Here is a 25,755-nt window from a genome sequence, read left to right on the forward strand (position 1 = left end):
ACACCTAAAATGCAAGTCTTGTTGTAGAAGCTAGGAGGAGATGACATCTCTAAAGGTGGCCTTTCAGGGTTAAGAACTGAAATTGGCACTTAGATTTATCCCGGAGGCTGGACGTGGCCACAGCCCTCGGCAAGGGCGCGCCATCACCACAATGATCTGTGTTGTTTTTGGCACTTGACAAGAAATGTTGTTTTCACAAGACCTAAGAGTTTTGTCTGGGAAGAGAGAAGAGAGCTGCCAGCATTTGGCTTCATTTGGGGATTTCTCCTTTTTTTTTTTTCTCTCAAGCTTAGTATGTAGTCTGTATACCCTGCTCTTAACCTTTAAAGATGAAGACATTTTAGTGGGGGATTTTGCACAGTTGGAAGCACCTGGAAAGTGGTGCTAGGTTGCACACTTGAGCTTTGTTTACAGACAAGCGTGTGATATAAACCACTGTGAAAAAAGAAGACCTGCCCTCCTCCAGCTGCGTTTCATGGCATGTGAGATTCCCAGGTCTTTTTGGACCACAGGGTCCTGGTTGTCCTATTCACCCAAGCTAGTAGACGGAGAAACACATGGGACTCGCCCTTCAACATGAGCTTCCTTGGTGGCTCAGTCGGTAAAGAATCTGCTGGCAGTGCAGGAGACCTGGGTTTGATCCCTGGGTCAGGAAGATCCCCTGGAGAAGGGAATGGCAACCCACTCCAGTATTCTTGCCTGGAGAATCCCATGGACAGAGGAGCCTGGCATGCTACAGTCCGTAGGGTCACAAAGAGTCGGACACAACTGAAGTGACTTAGCATGCACACATATTCTTTTTCATATCTTTTCCATTATGTTTTATCACAGGGTATTGAATAGGTCCCTGTGTTATACTAGCAGGACCTTGTTGCTTATCCATGCTACATGTAATAGATTGTACCTGCTAATCCCAAACTCCTAATCCACGCCCTCCCGCCACCCACCAGCAACCACAAACCTGTTTTCTGTGTCTGTGAATCTGTTTCTATTTCATAGATAAGTTCATTTGTGTCATATTTTAGATGCCACATATAAGTGATATCATAGGATACTCTTTCTGTGAATACCTTTTTAGAAATTCCATGCTAAAAATTGTTTCGAACTCCAGGTCTAAAGCACAATGAAATCTCTGCTCCAAGGAATACTATTTTGGAAGAAATGCTACAGTTTATATTTACAACACTGAAGGTTGAGTTAAGGGAATGAGAAAAAACAGACTGATAGTGATGACTTGGTTTTTCAGTGCCCGTGGGAGAAATTGTACCTTGACTGAGGTGCTTATTTTGGGAGATCCCGGCTTAGCAGTTCATCTGTCACAGGAGCAATGACGTTGGTAACAGAACCCAAAGAAACAAAAACCCCAAATAACAAGGAAACTACACAAGTGACTGGTTTCTTGACCCTCACTTTTCCATACTTTATGGTCGTGCCTTCATTCTGATGTTGGATTCTTATGGTTCCAGGAGGCAGATGGAAAATTCTGTCTACCCAGGCTGGAGCCCCTCCAAATGCACTGAGCTCTGGGACTTGCCAGCTCAGGGGAGAATCCTAAATGAAAAGGGAATTTTGAAGAGGGAAGCAGACTTGGGGTTTTGCATGAGGAAGCAGAGACCTTCTGCACACAGTGGAGGGTCGCGGCTCCCTGGTGGAGGGTGGAGGCTGCAGCTGTGTGTCCACAGAGCCCGAGTTGGGGGTTGCCAGGCAGAGTCCTGGGCGCTACCCTTGTTTTCCCTGCCTTTGGTCTTCATCCTGTTTACTTCCTCGTGGCAAGAGTCCTAGGAGATCCGAGGGCGATGCCTCTGTTCACCCTGGGGCCCTCCTTTCCTCCTGTGGTTGCAGACTTGTAGGGTGACTCACCCTGCCCTGAGGCTGGGCTGTCTGAGCCGTGGGGACAGCCCTGCTCCCAGACTTGAAACCAAGAGAGCTCTGGGTGTCTGCCTTCCCCGCCCAAGTACTCTCCAGATTATTTCAGGATTCTGAACTAGACCTGATGATGTCTTTTTAATGCTTTGGTTGTGGACATTTTCAGGATGGTCAGAGTCTTTAAACCTCCAGGAACAGGCCCCGGGAGTGGGGAAGATGCCGTCAGGAGCCGCTCCTCTGGTCTGGGAGGTGAGGTCATGGCCTGAGTCATGGAGGCCTTGGCAGCAGGACCAGAAAGCAAGCCTGGCCCTCGCCCCGGCCCGTGGGCAGCATCCTGACCTGCCCTTCGGTTCACATTGTCCTCATGACAAGCGGGTGACCTCCTGAGAGAAGACGGGGTTCTGCCTTCCAGCAGTCTTGGCAAAACTAAACTCATTGTTGCCTCAAAAAAGGAGTTTTAAAAATAGCATGCTCATTAAATGGAGAAACGATACCAAGGCCATTTTTCAAAACAGATCAAAACCTTGCTCTGACGTATTCCTTTACAATTTTCATTAATAAATAAATGAAGTCATCTGGGGTGGAATATTTTCTAATATGCTTTTAAGTGGGTTGGTCTCTTTTTCTGATTTATACATTTTGTGTCTGGTTAGTTTGTTACTGTATCCTGTGAAATCAGAGCTGCTATTTCTGTCTCAGTCTGGGTTTATATTCATATTCTAGATGGTAGATAAGATGTTTCAGAATTTCACACATTTCTTAACTTCTAAAATTATTTTTTCTATATCTCTTCCATCTATGTGAATGATATCAGTAAATAGTACTTTCTGCAGGCTCACAGTTCTCCTTTGTTCATATTCTGTAGGTTGTTTAATAGGTAGGACATAATCTACTTTTATCCATTTTTTTCTTATAAATAATTCATACTCTGTAGTTTACAAAAGAAAATATCAAGGCTGAAAGCTTCCCATTGTTGGGGTGATAAATACGACCAAACCAAACATGGGAAGAGAACAGAATATGAGTTCTGGTTCCTTCGTTCTTAGCAGCTGGTTTGAAGAAGGTGAGTTAGTGTGTTGCAGCAAGGGGTGGAGTCCTGATGTGGTCCAGGTCATGCAGGAGTCATATTGAACCCATGAGTAGATATCAGGGTAGAGAGAAGAGTACAGAATTCAATACTTTACAGATTAGAGTGGAAACTAAACTGCTGAGTCTTGATGCTCATTAAAATCTCCAAGGTGCTTTTTGCAAGACTATGAGTTGTTCGCCAGCATCTTGGCCACATGAGTAATTGCTCGGTCAGTCAGTCCTGCAGTTTCATTATTTCAAGGTCATTCTATCTACCATCGCATTCAGAGACAGTGGCCTTTGTAACTGAGTTCCTTAATTCACAGACTCATACATTCATCAGGCTTTGCTTTGGGAAATGAAATAGTAGTTGTTTAGCTTCTATAAATTGGAGTTTAGTTTTTTTTTTTTTTTTCCCTTTTCTCCTTTTAAATCTTTAGGTTTTGATTTAAGTTTTTGAACAGTAAAAAGCATATTGCTGTCTTAAGTACGTGCTACTAAGATTATATATATATCTTATTTTTAATTAAAAAATATTTATGTATTTATTTTTGTTTACATCAGGTCTTAGTTACAACAGATGGGCTTCTATCTAGTTATGGTGCTTGGGCTCCAGAGTGTGTAGGCTCAGTAGTTGAGGTGCTTGGGCTTAGTTGCTCTCCAGCATGTGGGACCTTACTTGCCTGACCAGGTATGGAACCCACGTCCCCTGCGTGGTGGATTCTTAACCACTGGACCACCAGCTAAGTCCCTTTACCCATATATTCCTATCTTGAAATATTAGGAGATCTCTAGACTCTTCATGAGTCTTGGGGGTTAATGGGATGGGAATAGGATGACCCCCCCCCATTCATTTATCCTTTCAACGAATGTTTCCTGAGGATTTAGTACATAGACAGCAAGATGCTAAACCCAGGTGGTAAAGTGATGACAGATTGTCCACAACCTCTTGAGACAGGCTGGAACCTGAGACCTCTGCTCCAGCGCTTGCACCTAGAGAAACATCTTCTCCAGCAACAGATACAAAGAAACTATAAGGGATGAAAAATAATTGTGTGCATGCACAGTTGGGTCAAATTATGGAAAACAAGATACAAAAAGCCCCAAAAGCCCAAGCAAAAACAGGTCCCGCGCCTGATCTCTGCACACAGCACTACCTAGAGGGTGGGTGCCACCCAAGGCACCCCTCTGGCCCTGACCCACCCGTCTGCCCCCTTCCTTACCCTGTTTAAGGGACCAGACTGTCCTCCCCTTTCAGGGAGTAAGCAGGGGAACCTGTTACTTGTTCTCACTCCCCTCCTGCTATAGCAGGGGCCCCATTAAAGCCGCTCCTGAATTCCTTGTCTGGCCTCTGATCAATTTCTGTTGATTAAAGATCTTAAAAAGCCTTGGTGGTTCAGATGGTAAAGAATCCACCTGAAGTGCAGGAGAACCCAGGTTCGATCCCTGGGTTAGGCAGATCCTTGGGGAAATAAATGGCATCCAACTCCAGTATTCTTGGAGAATCCTGTGAACAGAGAAACCTGGTGGGCTACAGGGCAACTGAGTGACTTTCACTTTCAGCTTTTTTTTCACTAAGAGCCCGAGGATCCATGTCACTCACCCTCTGACCTCGTGTTCTCTGCATTCTAGTGAGGACAGAAGGTGATAGGCACACACCGAAGGGAGCTATTGAGATGGTGAGGCTGGATCGTGCTGTGACTGGAGGGTCGTTACTGTGACTGCAGTTTAGGAGGGGTTGTGGGGTCTCACCAAGTTGGCTTGAGCATGGATCTGAGCGGATGGGGAGAAACCTCACAGTGGGGTGGTGGGAGACTCAGGCCCCTAGCAGGAACCCTGCCCTGTGCTGGGGACATGTGGGGACAGCAGCCGGTGGCTGGAGCAGGCTGAGGTGATGGGATTGCTACTTCTGCAGGGGAGAAAGGAAGAGGATGGTGGCTTAGACCACAGTGAAGGAGGTGAGTGGTCAGATCTGGATCCCTTCTGAAATGAGAGGATTGTCGAGAGTTCTGAATCAGTTGTGAGGAGGAAACTTGAGGCTCTGGCCTGCAGGTCTGGACAGGCATTAAGGTCTGCGGCCTGTGTATATGTCTTAAGAGGCTTCAGGCAACTTGTTAATTGCTCTCTTAGCTACCAGATCACATTACTTGATTGTGATCATGAAAGGATGTATAAGATACACATTGGTGATGGAGCTTATTGTCCATATTAATAATGATAAGCAATCATACAAAACAGAAAGAGACTCACAGACTTTGAGAATGAATCTATAGTTGCCAGGGGAAAGGGATAGTTAGGAAGTTTGGGATGGACATGTACACACTACTGTATTTAAAATGGATAACCAACAAGAACCTACTGTATTGCACAGAGAACTCTGCTCAATATTATGTGGTGGCCTAGATAGCTGGGGAGTTTGGGGGAGAATGGATACATGTATATGTGTGGCTGAGTCCCTTTGCTGTTCACTGAAACTGTCACAGCATTGTTAACTGGCTATACCCTAATAGAAAATAAAAAGTTTTCTTTAAAACAAAAATCTTCTACAAAAAATTACAGGAAAAGAAATAAAACCAGAATTTATTGATTGTTAAAAAAAATAACGATAAAACGATCAATATGTGTGAGTTTAAGAGCAACAATGAACAAGAAGAAAAAGAATGTTATATTGATTTGGAAGGATAGCTGCTTACTTAGTGGAAGACTGGCCCTTTCTATTTTAGCCAGAGGCAGGGTGTACTGGAATAAATTCCATTTGATATTAGATACACTTCACACTGGGCTTCCCAGGTGGCCCAGTGGTAAAGAATCTGCCTGCCAGTGCAGGAGATGCCAGAGATACAGATTCGATCCCTCGGTTGGAAAGACCCCTTGGAGTAGGAAATGGCCACCTAATCCAGTATTTTTGCCTGGAAAATTCCAAGGACAAGGAACCTGGCAGGCTGCAGTCCATAGGGTTGTGCAGAGTCTGACACAACTAAACGTGTACACACTACACCACCGTACTTGATACCAAGTGCTTACTGCTTACCATACAAAGGGCATGTATTAATGCATATTTATGTACATTGATTCCTTTAATCCTCACAAAAACCTGTGGGAAAGATGCCTTGGATTATTCCCAACTTGAGGAAGATGTGAGCCATGAGCCACTTGCCCAGGGTCAGGGGCTCCGAGCAAAGCAGTCTGGTCCCAGGGTGCCTGCCCTTAATCACTGCGACATCCTTCCTCTAATTGCCATCCTCTTGTGTTGGAACGGCCGGTCTATTGGTTAAGACCTGAACAAACTTACTGACTTGTGGTTCCGCTTCTATTTTTTATAACTTATCTGTGCATAGTTGATTACAATGTTGTGTTAGTTTCCAGGGTACAGCAGAGTGAATCAGTTACACATGTGTGTATTCGTGCGTGTGTGCTAAGTGGCTTTAGTCGTGTCTGACTCTATGCAACCTTGTGGAATGTAGCTCACCAGGTCCTCTTGTCTATGGGATTCTCCAGGCAAGAATACTGGAGTGGGTTGCCATGCCCTCCTCCAGGGGATCTTCCTGACCCAGGGATTGATCTGGGTCAATCTCTTTTGGCTCCTGCATTGGCAGGTGGGTTCTTTACCACCATTGCCACCTGGGAAGCCCATACATGTATGTATACTTATTCTTTTTTCAGATTCATATCAGTCATTACAAAGTATTGAGAAGAATTACCTGTGCTATACAGTAGGTCTTTAGGAGTTATTTTATATGTAGTAGTGTGTATTTGTTAGTGTTTATTGCAACACTGTTTACAAATAGCCAGGACATGGAAGCAACCTAAATGTCCATCAACAGATGAATGGATGAAGAAGTTGTGGTACATATATACACAGTGAAATATTACTAAACCCTGAAAAAGAGTGGCATCATATGGTTCTGTTTCTTCAATCTCAAGTAAGCATTGGTGATGCTGAGTACCCTGAAGGTTTTTCTCTCCAGCATCAAATTCTTGTTTTTTCGAGAAAGCCTGGACATTTGGGATGAGAAGAATCCATAGAGGAAGAAAAGGGTGAGAGTATGACTTAGTGGAGCCCAGAACTGAGTTTGAATCCTGGTTGATCCATTTGTTAATTCTAGGATCTTATCTTTGTTACCTTTCTGAGTTCCTAGGTATTGGATTTGGAGAATTTTAATATTATGAATGATCTCACAGAATAACAATAATGAAAACTAGGAAAATGCCTGATTTGCTTTATATATTTGACTTTCTCTGCCCATCTTCCTGGCTATGGAGGCTGAAAATGAATGTAGGAATTTCTAGGGCAAATTGGATATAATTGAAAAAAGATTTGATGCAAGAGGGTAACAGATAGGGCAGTGCAGCCCCAGAGAAGACCACTCAAGAAAGAATCTGCGTGAGTTCATTCAGATCAGTGGTCGTCAGACTGGAGTGTTCATTGGAACCCTCAGGGATTTTGTTAAAATATAAATTTTGCTTCAGCAGTCTTGGGTGGGGCCTGAAATTCTGTTTTTCTGTCAAGCTGATGGGATGCTGGTGCTGCTAGTCTGGGGACCACGCTCTGTTACCAAACAAAACTTGGGTCTGCTTGCCTGCCTTGCTGCAAAGCCAACCCACTGACACGAGGTTGTGGCCAAGACAGTTACAGCTTTTATTGCAAGCACCAGGCAAGGAGAATGGACAGTTCATGCTCAAAACGACCTGAACTCCTTGATGACATTTAAGGAAGGGTTTTTAAAGTCATCATTTGAGATGAGGGCTTCAGGGTGCATGCCTTTCCTCTGATTGGCTGGTGATGAGGTAACAGGGTGGTGGTTCTGGAATCTTAATCATCAACAATCTGGTTCCAGCCAGCCTAGGGTCTAAGTGTTGTGGTCAGCATGTAATCACCATCCTCCACCTGGGTGGGGGTCTTAGATTCTACAGAATTCAAAGATAATGTGTCAGATTGTTCTGTATACCCCTTGGGGAGGAGCTTGGACTCTGTCTTATCATTCAGCTGTTGTTTAAGCTCTCATTAATTTTCTTGTTTAACTGCTTTTCTTTTGTTTCTGCGTGCCCTCCCTTCCCTAATTAGTAACTGCTTGAGTCTGCTCTTTGGAACTCAGCAAAAGTCTAGGAGACTGAGACCTTTTCTCTACAAACAAGAAATGGGTGAAATGGAAGGACTTTGCACCCAAGAGGGCCAGATTCCTGCTCAGTTTTGGGACTAGCAGGGAATTATTAAGATACATTTATGGCCACTAGTCTGTTCTCTACGTCAGCATCTTCATTACTTCCCAGTGATTCATCAGTACAATTTTTCTAGATTCCATGTGTATGCATTAATATATTTGCTTTTCTGTTTCTGGCTTACTTCACTGTGTATAACAGGCTCTAGTTTTATCCACCTCACTATCACTGACTCAAATTCTTTCCTTTTTATGGCTGAATAATATTCCATTTTATATATGTACTACATCTTGTTCTACAGCAGAAACCAACACAACATTATAAAGCAGTTTCCCCCAATTAAAAATAAATTTAAAAAAGAAGAAAAGATACCTTTATGAAGTACATGGGAAGTGATAGTCAACATCAGGAAGACATTCTTCCAGAGCATCTCAGAGGTGAGGTGAGCTGCTTCATCGAGGACTGTTCCCCAGTCACTGTGATGCTCTGGAGGTTGAGTCACACTCGCATCTTGTCTGACCCACTGGTACCCAGTAACCTTACCTGGAAGTGGGTGGAGCCTTCAAGTGTCTTGTTTAGATGGGTTTGTGGGGGAGAGCCGACTCATTGGAAGAGACCCTGATGCTGGGACAGATTGAAGGTAGGAGGAGAAGGGGGCAACGGAGAATGAGATGGCGTCACCGACTCAATGGACACGAGTTTGAGAAAACTCCAGGAGATAGGGAAGGACAAGAAAGGCTGGCATGCCGCAGTCCATGAGGCTGCAAAAGAGGCAGACACAACTGCGCAACTGAACAGCATCAGCATCTGGGGGAGAGAGTCTGACTCTCTCTGGATGATGACAACCCTGAGAACAGACATTTTTCGGGGGAATTCACGCAGTGAGAAGATGATCAGATGAGATACTGTTAACATTCAGTTTAGCTTTGTGATGGGTCTTTAAATCAGACACTGATTCCAGCTAAAAGCGATACTCTTGAGATCTGCACAGTGTCTCTTTAACGCAAGTTACTCAACTGAAATCACAAAGTTTCCTAAGAGTTTTAAATGGAAACTATTCATTGTCATGGCCACGTGATCTGTGTTCGCAACGTTGTAGTTACATACACTGTATACACACACAGACACACACGTGCGTGCGTGCTAAGGATATGGTCCCTACTGTGCCTTCTAATCTATTGCTCCTGGTATTTTTTTGTCAGTTTTAAGCCATGGTAATGTGTGCACTTATTGTTTCTCAGAAGCTTTCAAACTTTAGCCTTCTAGAAATGTAAATGGATAGGCCATTGTGATGGAACAGAAACCCCCTCTTTATTCCTCAGTGTTCACACAGCTGTCCTGCTACTAGAAAAAATTGTCTATTTATGGGAAGTGTGTTTTCTCTCCTCCTGCTGAAACTTAAAGGCTTATTTCCAAGTATTTCTGGAACAGTCACCTGTTAAATGATAGTGATCTTATGCTTTGTAGATATTTTTCTCAGGAGAGAAGATAAGCTAGAAAAATAAAGTACATTAGATGTTGGAAAAATGTCACAGACTTTTTGAATCCTACTTGCGTTGCACTCGGGACCCCCCTCTCTGGCCAGGCTTCAGGAGCGCCAGTGAGCACAGGGGAATGGCATGTATTTATACTCCTGTAAATAAGATCCTGTATACTCTGCCTGGGAACATGCAGGCAGTCCTTTTATGGTCAACCAGGGGGTTTTCCTCTGGCCTTTAGGCAGACAGTGGCGCTAGGAGCTCAAGAGTGTATTTTTATACCACCCATAGGAAGGGTTTCACAAAGTGGTTCCCTTTTACAAAATCTTAGAAATTGTTTTGTGATGCTTGTCTTTATTCTCTGATGGGTCATCCAGGAACTTGTGCAGACAGACTACATTTTTGGTGTTTATTTTTTTCAAGTTCACCTCTGTTCCTGGGCAGTGTTTAGTTTTGTTAACATATTCTACTTATAGAATAGACAACGTCATCTTATTATTTTGACAATGTCTTATTATGTTTAGAATTGCTAGGGTTCCTTCCAGGAATATATGATGTCTTATTTTGTCCCTTGAGTAACTTCCACATTTGTCTTTGAGGAAGAGTGTCATCTATTCTGTACCCAAGGAAATTACTAACCAGTCCGAAAAGATAATGGCTGAGTCATTTTAGGAAGCACCATTGCACAAACACATATTTGATATTTTCTTTCTATTTAGCATTATTTTTAAGAGCAAATTATATTAACATCAATCATAATAACATTATTAAAAACTTACACATTCTAGAAAATGATAGAACTGACAACTGAAAATGTGCTGTTTCTGTCAGTATAATTGCCCTAGGAGAGATGGTTGTGTGTCCAACTTGAAATCCAAGATTTTCTCTGGAACCGCGGCATAGACTCTGTGGAGAGGCAGTGGTCCCCTCATCTTGTTCAGTTTCTCATTTGTAAGGGACCTCTTCATTTCAAATCATTTTCTAGATGGTGCTCAACGGCTTGGAGAACATTTTAGATGGCATTACCTAATAAACTATGTACATTATTAAAGCACAGTTCTCCCCCTCTTATCGTCTACTCATCTCATAGATCTGTGCCCGCCCTTCAGACTCTAGCTTAGCAATCTCTGTGTTTGCTTGGCCTCCTTCATAGTTCACAATTCAGTACTTACTGAGCACCAACTATGTACTGAACCATTGGTCCTCAAACTTCTTGGTCTTAAGATCTTCCCTTTTTTTTCATTTTGGCCTCACCATGCCATATTCAGGATCTTGGGGATTGAACCTGAGCCCCCTGCGTTGGGAGTGTGGAGTCCTACCCACTGGACCCCCAGGGGAGGCCCCAAGATTCTTGTATTCATGTCAAAACTATTGAAGATGCCAGAGAGCTTTTGTTTGAATGGATTATATCTGTTGATATTGATCATATTTCAAGTTAAACTGAGGAAGCTTCAACATACTTATTCATTTAGAATTAGCAGTAATAAATATTAATATGAACCTGTTTTATGAAAAAAAAAATCTATTTTTCTAAAGAAAAAACGAGTAAGTAGAATGGTGTTGCTTTACAGTTTTCGGAAAATCTTTTTAGTGTCTGGCTTGGAAAGACAGATGAATTCTCACATCCGCGTCTCTACTCAGTTCTCCTGTGATGTGTGCATCAGGCCACCTCAGTAAAATATTATGGAATGTTGGTGGGAAAAGAACTTTGACCTCACAGACCTCCTAAGATTCCCAGAGCACAGTTTGAGAACCCCTGTGCCAACCGCGAGTATAGACTGGTACACAGAGAGACACTGGTCTTGGCTTTCATGGGCCTGAGTACTGTTTATTCCCGTAGTATGTACACTTTTTCTTTTTAATTATTATTATTATTTTCCTCCTTTCCTATCCTTCTTTTTAATTATTATTTTTTAACTCTCCCCCCTACAGTGAAGTCTCCAAAAGAGACTCCTTGTTTTTGATTCTCACTTACTGGCTTATTTTTCTGGTTTACATTATTATTAAACATTTATGGAGGGAATGGACAAAGTCAACTGTTTATGGTGTTGAATATACAGTTTCTAATCCCATATTTGGGGCTTCCCCGATGGCTCATGGGCTTCCCAGCTGGAGGAGTGGTGAAGAATTCGCCTGCCAAAGCAGGAGATGCTGGAGTCGCAAGTTCGATCTCCTGGTCGAGAAGATCGGCTGGAGAAGGAAATGGCAACCTACTCCAGTGTTCTTGCTGAGGAAACCCCATGGACAGAGGAACCTAGCAGGCTGCAGTTGAAAGGGTCACAAAGAGACATGACTAAAGCAGCTTAGCAGCAGCAGCATAGACATGACTCAGCATCTTGGAGAAGGCTGGCTTCAACCTGCCTGGATGAAGTGCTACACTTTTTGGACTTTTTCAGGATACTTGGAAATAGACACAATCGCGCCTTGAACAACCCAGGTTTGAATTGCCTGGGTCCACTTAATATGCAGATTTTTTCCATAGTAAATAGACAGTACTATACAATCCAAGATTGTTTGGCTCTAAGAATATGGAAGAGCTGTGGGTTTGGAGGGCTGAGTATAGGTTTTATGTGGATTTTCGACTTCCCAAAGGGTTGGCACCCTTAACCCCCACTTTGTTCAAGACCCAACTGTAGTAAAGTATTTAGGAAGGAAATGCTGTTTTTAAATTTGAAAATAATTGACTTTATGTAATAAGAAGATGGTTTCCTTTATAGTTCCCTGACTATGACCAGTAGTTTGATTCTTTAAATATCTATTTCTAGTAGTTCACATTGTTCAACATTATAAAAAACCTTTTTCATCTGTGAAGAATCTACCTGAATTAGTATTAACCTGTTCAGATATCATGAGGAAATGAGAAAATCGGCTCTCTTTTGTAATGATTTTAAGTAAAAAGCAGTACAGTCTTGTAAAGCATCTACAATTGTCTACCAGTTTTAAAACTTTCTTTCCAATAAGTCATTGACAGTTTCATACATTGTAAACCATCGAAGGTATTGGCTGTTGTTTACTCGATAAGTGGTGTCCAGCTCTTTGTGACCCCATGGACTGCAGCACGCCAGGCTCCTCTGTCCTCCACTGTCTCCTGGAATTCGCTCAAATTCATGTTTATTGAGTCGGTGATGCTATCTAACCATCTCATCTTCTGCCGCCCCATTCTCCTCCTGCCTTCAGTCTTTCCCAGCATCGGGGGCTTGTCCAATGAATTGACTCTTTGCATCAGGTGGCCAACATATTGGAACTTCAGCTTCAGCATCAGTCCTTCCAGTGAATATTCAGGGTTGGTTTCCTTTAAGATTGACTGGTTTGATCACCTTGCAGTCCAAGGAACTCTCAAAAGCCTTCGCCAGCACCACAGTTTGAAAACATCAATTTTTCAGTGCTCAGCCTTCTTTATGGTCCAACTCTCACATCCATACATGACTTCTGGAAAAATGGTTTCATCTTTTGTCTTTATTCTTTGTCATGTCAACATGAAACTGGTATCAGCAGGGTTGATGGTCTTGTATCATGGAGGCAATATCTAAGAAGTAGTTTGTACAGCAAGGATCAAAGTCAGGAATAAAATTATTGTAGAAGACGTGCTTAGAATTAATGTCTTATAAGAATATGTTAATTTGATCTTTTCTGATGACGTGGATATCATAATATATTTTTAAATTTAATTTTTATTGTATTTTGGGGTATGCCTGATTTACAATTTGTGTTAACTTCAGCAAATATTAAGAATATACATTCAGCTATAAATATACATATGTTCATTCCTTTCAGATTCTTCTCCCATATAGATTCTTATAGAATATTAGTTACAGTTCATATATAGTAGTGCATATATGTTAAATCCAAACTCCTAATGTATCCCTCCTCACCTTTCTCCTTTGTTAATCTTAAATTTGTTTTCTATGTCTGTGAGTCTGTTTCTGTTTTGTAAATAAGTTCATTTCTATGATTTTTTAGATTCACATGCAAGAGATATCATATAGTATTTGTCTTTCTCTGACTCACTTCACTCAATAAGATAATCTCTAGGTTAATCCATGCTGTTGCAGATGGCATTATTTCATTCTTTTCTATGTCTAAGTATTATTCCACTGTTTATATGAACCACATCTCCTTTATCCATTCATCTGTCAATGGACATTTAAGTTGCTTCTATATCTTAGCTACTGTAAACAGCGCTTCTGTGAACATCAGGGTGAATGTATCTTTCTGAATTATGGTCTTCTCCGCAAAGATGCCCAGAAGCAGGATTGCTGGATAACTCTAGTTTTAGTAACTCTAGTTTTAGTTTTTCAAGGAACCTCCATACTGGTCTCCATATTGGCTGTACCGATTTACTCTCCCACCAACAATGTAGGGGAGGGTTCCCTTCTCTCCACACCCTCTCCATTTATTGTTTGCAGACTTTCTGATGATGGCCATGCCGACTAGTGTGAGGTGATACCTCATTGCTTTGCGTTTCTCTAATAATTAGTGGTATTAAGCATCTTATGTTTTAGTAAGATACATTATTTAAACAAACCACAATTTAACTATGCCATGATACAACATTTTCTTTGTATATTTTCATTGACTTGTGATACAATTCTGAAGTAAATTCCTCAATCCCATGTAAATGAAAAATGTGTTTTCTTATATATGAGATCTGTATAGTCTCCTGTTTTCAAGTCCTCTTATTTATGAGCCTAATTATGTTTTTCAGATTCATGAGAGAAAATCCAGGAGTGAGAATAGGCCTTGCTGATGAAAGGATTTTCTTTCATGCAGAGTTGAACTTGCTTGTTATTTCTTGTTTCTACGTCTGACTCACTGAGTTATTTTTCTAGTGAATTCACTTTGTTCATGATGTCAGCATTACAGGTTTACATACATGTTGTATAATATAATTTAAGATAATATTTGGACCAGAAAAAAACAAAGCTTTCAAGTGGTGATGTAAGTTGGACTGTGGTATATGGCCAGGCATACCTTGGAGCCTGAAGAGTAATGATATGTAAATTAAATATCAGAGGATCTCTAATTAATTCATAAAGCAGGCCTAGACTTTATTCACCCACAGTCCGAGAGAAGCTGATGTCTTCTGAGGCTGAGCTGCAGACAGGGTCATGGCGTCTTTCCTGGTGAAGGTGGTGATCTCTGACTTGCCATTCTCTTTCCTTGGATGTATCCAGCTCATACATCTTCTGATATATCTCCCTTTTGCTTTTTGGATAAAATCTACATTCTTGAGCACAGCTTTCAAAACTTCCAATCTGGTCTTCCCTCTTCTACTCTCCACCTGGCATTGACCTCTGGGTCCTACTTGTGACTCACGCTGCTCAGATAGAGAACTTCTGTCTCCTCCCAGCTCCACCTCTTCCCCATGACAGTTTCATGATAGCTGTCAGTTCTATGTTGTTTGGTCCTGGAAGCCTTTGTTTCCGGGGATCTTTTAGCCATGTTACATGCTTCTCCTTGCTTTCGTGAATATTGACCACCTGTTTACTGAAGTTAAATTTTGATGTGTGTGTCACCTTCCATTTTTTTTTTTTTTTTTAATCAATTGTATTTACAGTTCTCTTTAACCAGTGCATCCTAAAGGAGATCAGTCCTGGGTGTTCATTGGAAGGACTGATGCTGAAGCTGAAACTCCAGTACTTTGGCCACCTCATGCGAAGAGCTGCCTCATTGGAAAAGACCCTGATGCTGGGAGGGATTGGGGGCAGGAGGAGAAGGGGGCGACAGAGGATGAGATGGCTGGATGGCATCATTGACTTGACGGGCATGAGTTTGAGTAAACTCTGGGAGTTGGTGATGGACAGGGAGGCCTGGCGTGCTGCGATTCATGGGGTCGCAGAGTCAGACACGACTGAGCGACTGAACTGAACTGAACTTTCACAAAAATGGAATATTATGATTCATCTACTTTATGATTTTTCACAGGATAATAAGATGTCATGGATATAAAATATTAGCTGACAGCATTATTTTGCTCATGATACGCTGCTCTTTTCAATTCATGTTCTGTAATTCCTTAATCAGTTTTCTATTGGAATATTTTGATTCAGGTTTTTTTTGTATTTCTGTGAGCAGTGATGTGATAGTTATCCTTTATAGATACATTTTGTTTTAAAACAAGCAATTACTCATTTTGTGTAGCATGATTTCAGTACAGTACTGGTAAAGTTTAACATTTTTCTTCTTTCTTTTAATTTGTGGTCATCTGCACTTCTCTCTTGGCAGGTTACATCTTCATAACCTGGTACACCAACATAACCTAATTTTTATGTTGGTAAATTTGTGTTTTTTTCCTGGTATATGTTAGATTATACTTACAATAAAGAGTTCATTACATTGACACAAGTCTAGGGAATATTTTCTCTAGTTTAAGATTTGCTTTTCAATTTGTGCACAGAAGATAAAAGAGAGGTAATCAAAGAGACGTTTTTAACAATAGTTTTATCTTTTTCTCTGTGAAACAGCAAATAGTTTTTGAATGAAGTATGAGTATGATCTGGCTCCTTTTGTTTAGGAACCAAAGCTGCTGGGACAGATTGTACTAAACCCGTATCAGGCTTCTTATCCATGTTACTTTTTGGCTGAAGACCCTACCTTTCTGTTTCCTTGTGGAGGCCACCAGGCACTTGGTATTTGGGGTTTTTTGCTTCTCAGGACTGGCTATATTGACTGACATGTTGGAATTTAACCCTCAAGTTCTTCTTGCTTTAAGGTTCCTGAGGACAAGAACAGAGGCTCTCTGCATTTGAAAGGTTTTATTTTAAGTAGCAGACATTGGTCATTAAAATGGTTATGACTACCTATAAAACTACTATAATTGAGCCAGACTGCCGTGTTGAAGGGAATGAATGAAGTTTAGGGGGGCCACTGGCTTCAGTGCATACTTTGAAACAGCAACTCCCTAAACTTTTTTAGTCAGTGCCTTCGGACTTGAGACATCCTTTTATTCCTCTCCTCATTCCTGACTGACAGAGCATGTGCCCCAAGATTGGAGAGCCTAATGGTGACCAAAGCAATAGCTTTGCTGAAGATTGGGCAGCCATCCAATAGGTTTGCCAAATGCAGGGGTTCAGACAAATTATGTTGGAGAAGAGATTTGCACTTGAGACAAAATCAGAGGTTTTGCTTCCATCCCTGCCTCGTTAACCCTCCTGACCTGTTTTTCCTACGAAGTCACAGAGGTGGGCATTTGCCAAAGAAGTTTGGGAGGAGATGTCTCCTGTGGCTGGCGGGGTCCTGGCAGGAAACAGGTGGAAACTTACTGTTGAAGAAACCTTAAACAACAAAACCATTCTATGTTAACTTAAATAACGTGATTTTATGAAACATAAAATTGCATTTTCCAAAGAAGAATTTTATTGATAGTGCTGGAATTCTTTTATGTTTTTGCCAATTTCTTTCACATCTGGCCTATTGGAAGACAGCCTCGTGTTTGTATCTCTGTCTGCACTCAGTAAGTTGTGGTATCAAGTCACGTTGCTGTTGGCAAAGTTCATTGCACACGCATGACAGAGTGAGTGTGAAGAATGCAGAATGTATATATGCTAATGTTGTTATGCAAATCGTTTTGAGCTCGTGGACTCCTTGAAAGGCGTTTGGAAACACCCAGGGGTGCCTGGGCCACTTAGGGAGTCCCTAATTTTGAGGACAGACGGCCTCCCAGGTGGCTCAGTGGTAAAACAACAATAATTTGATGACAGGGGTTTGAGGGAGGAGGGGATAAATGCACAACCAGGACTTGAACAAGGCAAGGACCAGAGGTAGAGGACTCAGTTTTCTTTCTCCTCTTTCTGTCCTCTGGACTTGGACCAGTAACCCGGCTGCATGCTGGAGGGCATGGGCACCAGGCTGGTGGCCTGTGAAGGTCTGCGCCCGCCGGCACAGTGCAGGACAGGAAAGGCGCAGAGTGGGGGAAGAGAGACGGTGCTCACTGGACCAGAGGGTGAAATAAGGGGAAAAGGACAAACGGGCTAAGTGCTGGCCTTTGTAGGGCACAGAGAGAGGCCTGAAGCTGTCTGATGTTTGCGTTTGAAAGACACAGTAAGACACTTAGGAGGCAAATTCATAGTGTTATTCCTTCCCCACCCTTGAAGAGGAGTGAGTTGAGGGGATGCAGGTTGTGGGGAAGAGAAAGACTGATGCCAAATCCAGCCGCTGAATTAAATCTTGAAGACACAGTTTTGGGTGAGTTAGAAAAGAACAGCTTTATTTCTTTGTCGTGCAAAGAGGGCCACCGCCAATACTGTGTATCCTGACCTCCAGGGGGTAGTGGGGAGTTTTAAAGGAATGGCTCAAAGAGGGTGTGATCTGCTCATGGACATTCTTCTGATTGGTTGGTGGTGAGGTAATGGGGGTCAACATCATCAACCTTCTGGTTTCAGCTGGCCTGTGGGCCTGTGGGCAGCACGTAATTAACTTCTCCCACCTGGTGAAGGTTTTAGCCTCTGTGTGCGACCCTATGGTCCGTAGCCTGCTAGGCTCCTCTGTCCATGGGATTTTCCAGGCAAGAATACTGGAGTAGGTTGCCATTTTCTTCTCCAGGGGATCTTCCTGGTCCAGGGATTAAACCCATATCTCCTTCATTGGCAGGTGGGTTCTTCCTTGAGACACCAGGGAAGCACTGTTCATGAATTTTACATAGTTCGGAAAAGAATGGCACAAATTTTGTTTATGTGTTAATGTTTTAAGAAGTAAGTACTTCTTACTTTTTACTTTCCTTGATTGCAAGGGTCTGTGTTTTTTTCTTTCTTTCTTTCTTTTTTTTTTTTTTTGTGGTTGTTTTATTTTTGACTGGTCCGTGTGGCATACAGCAGCTTAGTTCCCTGACTGGGGATCAAACCCACGCCCCCTGCAGTGGAAGCGTGGAGTCTTAACCACTGACTCCCAGGGAATTCCCAGGGCTGTGTTTTTAAATGGTGTACTCCTGTTGTTTAACATAAGATCTTCTGTATACATAATGTCAGTTATTATTTTCTGTGGTAGTTACGTTCTATAAAGTCATTGCAGACATAAAATAGTGAATACCCAACCATTGCTTCTAGGGGAAATGTAGGATGAGGTTCCCATGAGCCCTTGGTCACAACCTGGTTTTATGTGTGTTTCTGTTTAAAGACAACTCATTTTTCTGTGTTTTTGATTCATGACAACTGAACCCATAGCCAGTGGCATATAATTCGTGTCTGAACAAAGCTTACCTCACACCCATAAGATCATCACAAGGTCAGCACTTCAGCACCAGTGTGGGGCTCTTGAAAACATTGAAATCTCCCCAAAATCACAAAAATGAGGAACATGAAGAGGAAAGGAAACTTGTTTGCAGGATGGGACTGAAACCAACAGATGAGTGCCCCCTTGTTGGACACCAGCTGAAACTGGGCCTTGGGGACCGTATGCCTGCTGGACCCCAGATGATGACAGTTGTTCTCCATGTCGATTTCATGTTAAGAGATAACTTGTAGCCAATTGAACATTAGAAAACATGGATTCCAAAAATAGTGAGACTCTACTGTAGTGCTTGCCAATGAGTGTGAAAAGGTGAGCAGCATTTCGTTATATGAGTGGAATGTACGGCTGAAATCACCCAGTGTCTGCTGTAGCCAGGAGTTCCCTCACTTTCTTTCATCTGGGTCTCTAGACAAACCTGTGTGTTTGCTGACGTTTTGGTAGAGGTGAGACAGCTCGGACTCTGAGAAGTTATGGACGACTTAATGGTTGGATTCTCCAAAGCGTGTCTGGCTCCACCGGTGATTGGTATTAAATATTAACTCTCCCCACTCTTTTTTGTTCCCACTTTGAGCACAAATACAGGATGGCATTTGTAGGTTGACTTCCTTTAACTAGATAGAGGAAATATACCTGCCTGGATATCAGAAAGCTAAACCTAAGTGCACTCATTCATAAAAATTTTTCAGTGTTGCCCTTAGAAATATAAACTGTAGTAAATGTGAGAAGATGAATACAGACAGCTAATCAGAGTAGAGTCTTTGGTGTATTAGAAGTTCCTAATAATGGATTAGATTGGCATTATGTTGGTATATAGAGAGCTCTTCTCACTCCTATTTTGACATTTTCTAAAACTTGGAGCTATTTGAAAGCCAACTCATCTTATAAATATCATGACCAGGTATTGTGTGTTTTTTAAATGTTGCCATAGTATACTTTTTAGGAAGAATGTATGAACAATTTTCAAAGGAAAAACGCTCCTAAAATAAAAGTAAAATACACAGGATTACCTGAGAGTTTTCTGTTCAGCAGATGTAGATTAAAAAAAAAAAAAAATCCTCCCATAAATGTGATGTTTAAAATCCACAGAAAGATACGTTCCACTGTAAGTATAAACCATAATTCTGAATAAATATCTCCACTTCAGTTTAAGAGGATGGTTAGCATAGCTAATGTCTGGGTGGTCCAGGGCTTGCTGGGATGGGAGCCTCTGTCCCTGCCCTGGTCCCAGCTGTGAGCCACGGTGGATGTGTGAGGTCTTCAGGAGTCCCCTGGGTTGTGTTTCCTGGACAGCAAGGAAAGATGAGCCCTCTGCCACTCCCCCTCCCAGCACGCCTGCCCGATGGCTGTCCTGTGTCCCCAAGCCCATGCACTGACCAGGGAGATGACGTGATCCCAGGCCACTTGAGCCTTTGTTGGATCTTGGCCTATATGTGTTCTTCCCAGTGGAAATAGAATACTCCTGTCCCCTAGCTGATAGACCCTCTTAACAGTCTTCTCATTGTCACTGTGCAGCTATCTGTTCCGAAGGTCTCCGTTACTTTAAGGAAGGTAATACAAAAATGCTTTCATTAGAGTAAATCTATGCTGTGTTATTCCTAATACAGAAGCGTGCATGCCTGCTGGGGAGCTGAGTTGGACCTCTGGGTTTCATGTTCTACAGGTCAGAATTCCGAGGCAGTCACATCCTTTGCTTTCAGGATTCTTGTCAGTTTGGTCTATTCAGAATGATTTTGCTCATTCATAGGTAGCAAATAAAGAAAGTTAATGTCATTTATGGAGTTACTGGGCAGGGAAATTAGCACCGGTAATGATGTGGGAAGGGAAAAGAAGCCAGGCTGAATTTCGTGTGTAATAAACACATGAACCTAGATTCTTCATTGTGACCTTTCTTACCAGGAGTTTCAGCTTCATAATGAGATTGGATTTTTGTTTACAATTATATGACTCTGGTGGTAATGCCTTACTTAGAGAAAGTGTCTTTTAAGATAATATAAACAATTCATTCTGTACATTATTACCCCTCCCCTCAAAAATCTAATAATAGGGTTTGCTATTTTACAAATCCTTCATGGATCAAGCTCAAGCACCTTATTGCTTTCAGCCATTCACCTCTGCTATCTAAAGTCTCAGCTTTTCTGAAAGCCTTTCAATTCCCCAAATGTGAAGATTTTTGCACAGTTTTGCACATGTTCTTCCCCTTGCCTGAAATTCTTTCTCCACGTGTCTGCCTGAAAAAGTCATATGGCAATAAGGGTGAGCTTAACAGAATTTTCTTTTTTTTCCCTTTAGATCTGTTTTTGAACATGCAATTTTAAGAGATATTTGCATATGTTGTATATACATTACTTGATCTTCCCACAAAGGCATTGAGGCGAGTTGTAAATGAAAATGTGCTTTTCTGGAGGTTAGAAAGGTGAGTCTAATGACAGATTAATCCAGTGAGCAACCCAGCTCATTTAGTTTAGATCCAAACTCAAATGGCAACCCACTTGGTGTTATCCAGCATCTGGTGTATTACCATCTGTGAGCAGATCATTTTTTTCAACATTCTACTTGGGTGGGCCTTCTGGGCAGGACCCTGCAAGCTCTGGCCTGTCAGCACCGATATCTTGAAAGGGCCATTTGAAAGTAGGAGAGGTAACGTGATGTGAACCCAAGTATTTAAAAATGTTATCAACTGTGGCTTGTATCTGTAAGTCACTGAAGGGTAAATAACTAGGGAATATTTTTCATTCTGCTCTCTGTAAAGTTTGAGCACCAGCTCCCCCCACTTTTTCTTTCTTAAGCTGACCTGAGTTAACCCTTGTTGAACAGTAAATCATTCACTGCAGGAGGAGGAGGAGGAAAGATAATGTCTCTTTGGGTCATTCCATTCAGTTGTATTTTGATGCTTTCTGGAAGGCTGGAAGAATTTACAATTACATGTAAAGAAATGACATGTCCACATACCTGGGGGCAAATTCAATTTAGTTTTTTAGCTAGAGAGTAGTTCTATATTTTATTGCCCCTTTTTGCTATGAAAAAGTGATTTTATGAACTATAAAAATAATTTTTATGAGATAGATTTACTTTTTCTCCTCTTTCTTTCCTTTCTTTTCTTTCCTCCCCAACTGATATCTTACCTAGATAGCTCAGGACATAGAATATATTATTTTTTCATAATTTCTAAATGTCAAGCAGATGATGATGTTAATAACTTTTCTTTGAAAGTACACAGAATTTAAATATTGAATTAACACATTATGTCTACAGCATCATTATTACCATTCAATAGTTTTCTGTAAAGGTTGACTAATTTGTATCTTGTATCTTCTTGCCAATTGTCACTGGCACAGTTTTTTAACTAAAGGTTTCCAAGTTGCTGAGGGTCTTAGGGCCGAATCCAGGCAGGGATGTCATTTCTCCTTTGTCACTCGCTTCCAGCCCCAGCACCCATCCTGAGTTGCCCCTCATGAATTCATTTATTGCAACTGTTTCTACTGCTCTTTCTTTCGCAAAGATGCCATGCGTGTTCTTTGAGTTTATCTCTTCTTTGCCTGTTGTGTTTTCTATTTGTTATTTGGTTTCACTTTCCTATACGTGCAATCTTGTATTGTTAGCATGATAGTCCTCTTGAGACCCACCATAGGGATAAACACTTGCTTCTTCACTGCTTATAAACTTTGTTCTTAGAACAAGCAGTATGAGAAAATGTGACATCTCTTGTGCGCAATGTTTTTCAGAAAGTCCTTTATGGCTACTTTTTTGTTTCGGGGAAGCTATGAGCTAAGAAGTCTTCAAATGCCACCATAAAAGGATATTTCTCATGGTGTCCCAAAGAGAGGCAAAAACAAGCTGAACTGGTGGGTCTAAAATGAAGGCTGTCTAGAGCGGAGTGCCGAGCATGGAAGGGGTGATGCCCTCTCTGTGGTCCATGCACCCTCTCTTCTCCATGCATCACTGGAGCCTCAGGACCTCTTCCTACCAGCAAGGCCCCTGTATGTCCTGTTCTCGGCCTGCTTCATCGTCTTCTTACCTAGCTCAGGATTTTCCTTTCCCTTCATACTGACCAGTAATTAGTAATCCCACCTTACAGATCCAATTTTAATGCATAAATTTTCAGTCTTTAATGATAATATCAATAGATCAATGGAAAAGGTGCTGTTGTTATGTACAATGTGGGAACTGTATAAACGAAATGAACAGTGTAAGTGAGAAGTGAATTTCTAAGTGCCTCATGATTGTTCATTGTATGTGAGAATAATGGAAAATAGTAATCTATAAAATGAGAGTGAGATGAAATTGTGACTTAATTTTTCCCCCTTAAACCCGACCAAATATATATATTTGACACCATAGAAAGTGACCTTAGATGGAATATTTCAGACATGAATATGACAAACCTGTATTCTAGAAATATTCACCACCTGTATCTCATTCATATACTTTATCATTTAGCAGATTGAGTTATTTAATGAACTCCAGAATTATGCTGTCTCCAATGTCTCATCTCTGTGGTTCTTTAAATCTCTAGTTTTTGAAATACATCCACTTTCTATATGTTTACAGAGCAAATTCTATAAATTTGGAAAGGCTTTAAACACCAGCTTAAATGCTACATTTTCAGTCAAAACCTTTTATTATGATTTTGCCAGGTAGAAGTAATTCTTTCTCTTGAATTCCCATGGTCCTTTCTGTGTATCTCTCTTAGGACCATTACTGTCTTTAATCTTGAAGGGTTTGTAGATCTTTAGCTCTTAAGAATGAGGATTAATATATGATATATTTAAATTTCTTACAGTTATTAGCATGATGCCATATGTCTCTTTTACATTCAATAAATCTGTTTTAATTGAGATGTGGTTGTTTTACAATGTTGTGATAATTTCAGGGGAATTATACATTCAATAATACTGAATGAATGAATGATAGAATGAGTCGGCTGTGATTACTGAGGTACGTTTAACAGGTATAATAGAAGATGATCGACATGAAATTTGAAAGATAACAGTCTGCCTTTGGAACGCATTTCTTCTTTACCTAATCTCTTTACTTCATATGCTGCATGTATGGAGATGACTCTCATATTTATCTCTAGTTCTGATGTTTCTCTGATTTCAAATTTGAATTTTTTTATCCATCTGCAAATATCTCGTAGGCATCTTTACTTGAACTTGAATGAAATGATCTCTTCATTGTTTTTCTCAAATGTACTTCTCCTCTAGTCTTCTTCCTTCTTAGTAAATGGTTGCACTGACACTACCATATACAGAGTTGCTAAAGAAGAAAACATGCAGAGTTTTTTATCTTGCCTCTCTCTCACCTTTGTGTGCACACATCTGCCCAACCATGACTTATCCTCCCCAGCATCCTGACTTTTCTGCTTTCACTCAGGACTCCACTATTCATTTGTACCAGAGTCATCTTTTGAAAATACAAATTACAGATGAATGTATAAAGAGGATATGGTACATTTATACAATGGAATACTACTTAGCCAAAAAAAAAGAACAAAATAATGCTATTTGCAGGAACATGGATGGATCTAGAGATTATCATACCAAGCAAAGTAATCCAGACAAAGACAATATATGATATCACTCATATGAGGAATTTGAAAAATAAAACAAATGAACTTATTTACAAAACCAAACAGACTCAGAGACAGCAAATTTATGGTTGTCGAAGAGGAAAGGGGGTGGGGGAGGGATAAATTAGGAGGTTAAGATGAACAGACATATACACTACTATGTATAGAATATATAGATAACAAGGACCTACTGTATAGCACAGGGAACTATACTCAATATCTTGTAATAACCTATAATGAAAAATTGGAGAAGGAGATGGCAGCCCACTCCAGTATTCTTGCCTGGAAAACCCCACGGACAGAGGAGCCCACAGAAGTGGGCTATAGTCCATGGGGTTGCAAAGAGTCAGGCACAACTTCAACGACTGAACACATGATGAAAAATAATCTGAAAAAGAACAAATATATATATGTGTGTGTGTGTGTGTGTGTGTTAGTCACTCAATGGTGTCTGACTTTTGGGGGCCCCAGGGATTGTAGTCCACCAGGTTCCTCTGTCCATGGAATTCTCAAGGCAGGAACACTGGAGTGAGTTGACATTCCCTTCTCCAGGGGATATTCCCAACCCAGGGATTGAACTTGGGTTTCTCACATTGCAGACAGATTCTTTACCATTTGAGCCATCAGGGAAGCCTATAAATGTGTGTGTGTGTGTGTGTGTGTATAAAATGCACATAAGATCCTGTTGAGCCCATATTCCCACCAGTGTCTCCCAGACACTTTGCTCTGGCATCCAGAGCTCTCTGTGGTCTGATTTTATATATTAACTCACCCACGTTGCTCCAGACGTTCTATCTGGGTGACCTTGAATGAGTACTCTAAGCTGGATTCTGCTCTGGCAGTTCCTTCTGTCTGGGAGTCTTTTACCCTGAAACCTTCTTTTCATCTAGACCCTAGCACACATATCTCCTGGTGCATGGACTGCCTGCAAGCACAGCCTCCCTGCACACCAGTGGCATCTGCAACTCACCTGAGCCTCCCTTACTGCCCAGAAGGATAGAAGTTGCCAAGAAGTTAATCTTTCTCCCCACTGGCTCGCAACCACTGATTCATAGGACTTGGTGTATAAATACCCCAGCTCCCTACCCCTCAGTACTGGGAAACTAGAAAGCGTGTACATGTTCACAGGGTCCCAGGATTTGCCCAGAAAATTATCACTAGGAATTAATTGATGCTGCTCATAGTGGTGACTGGCTTGATAAGGAAATTCTGTTGGCTGCTTGATTTCCTGGTCTCAGTCCCCACCCTCCCACTGATGTTTCTTCCACATCCTGAGTAAACATTTTGCACCTAAATCCTTGTCCCAGTGTCCACTTCTGGGGATACTAGTATCTGAATCTGATATACTGAGACACCTGAGGCCACCAGTGAACTCACCCCATTTCTACC

General features: G+C 41.5%; 1 protein-coding gene and 1 long non-coding RNA gene across 3 annotated transcripts in view; both read left to right on the plus strand.

Annotated features, from left to right (window-relative positions):
* Positions 1 to 25,755, plus strand: part of PDGFC (platelet derived growth factor C) — a 242,398-nt gene that overhangs the window by 25,953 nt on the left and 190,690 nt on the right. The window lies entirely within an intron of this gene.
* On the plus strand, positions 1,663 to 24,587 carry LOC122453617. Its single transcript, XR_006273122.1, has 3 exons — positions 1,663 to 1,674; positions 11,605 to 11,610; positions 18,014 to 24,587. It is a non-coding gene; the product is annotated as an uncharacterized LOC122453617 (long non-coding RNA).

This window comes from Cervus canadensis, chromosome 1 (assembly GCF_019320065.1).
Source record: "Cervus canadensis isolate Bull #8, Minnesota chromosome 1, ASM1932006v1, whole genome shotgun sequence".
In the NCBI taxonomy this organism is placed as follows: Eukaryota; Metazoa; Chordata; class Mammalia; order Artiodactyla; family Cervidae; genus Cervus; species Cervus canadensis.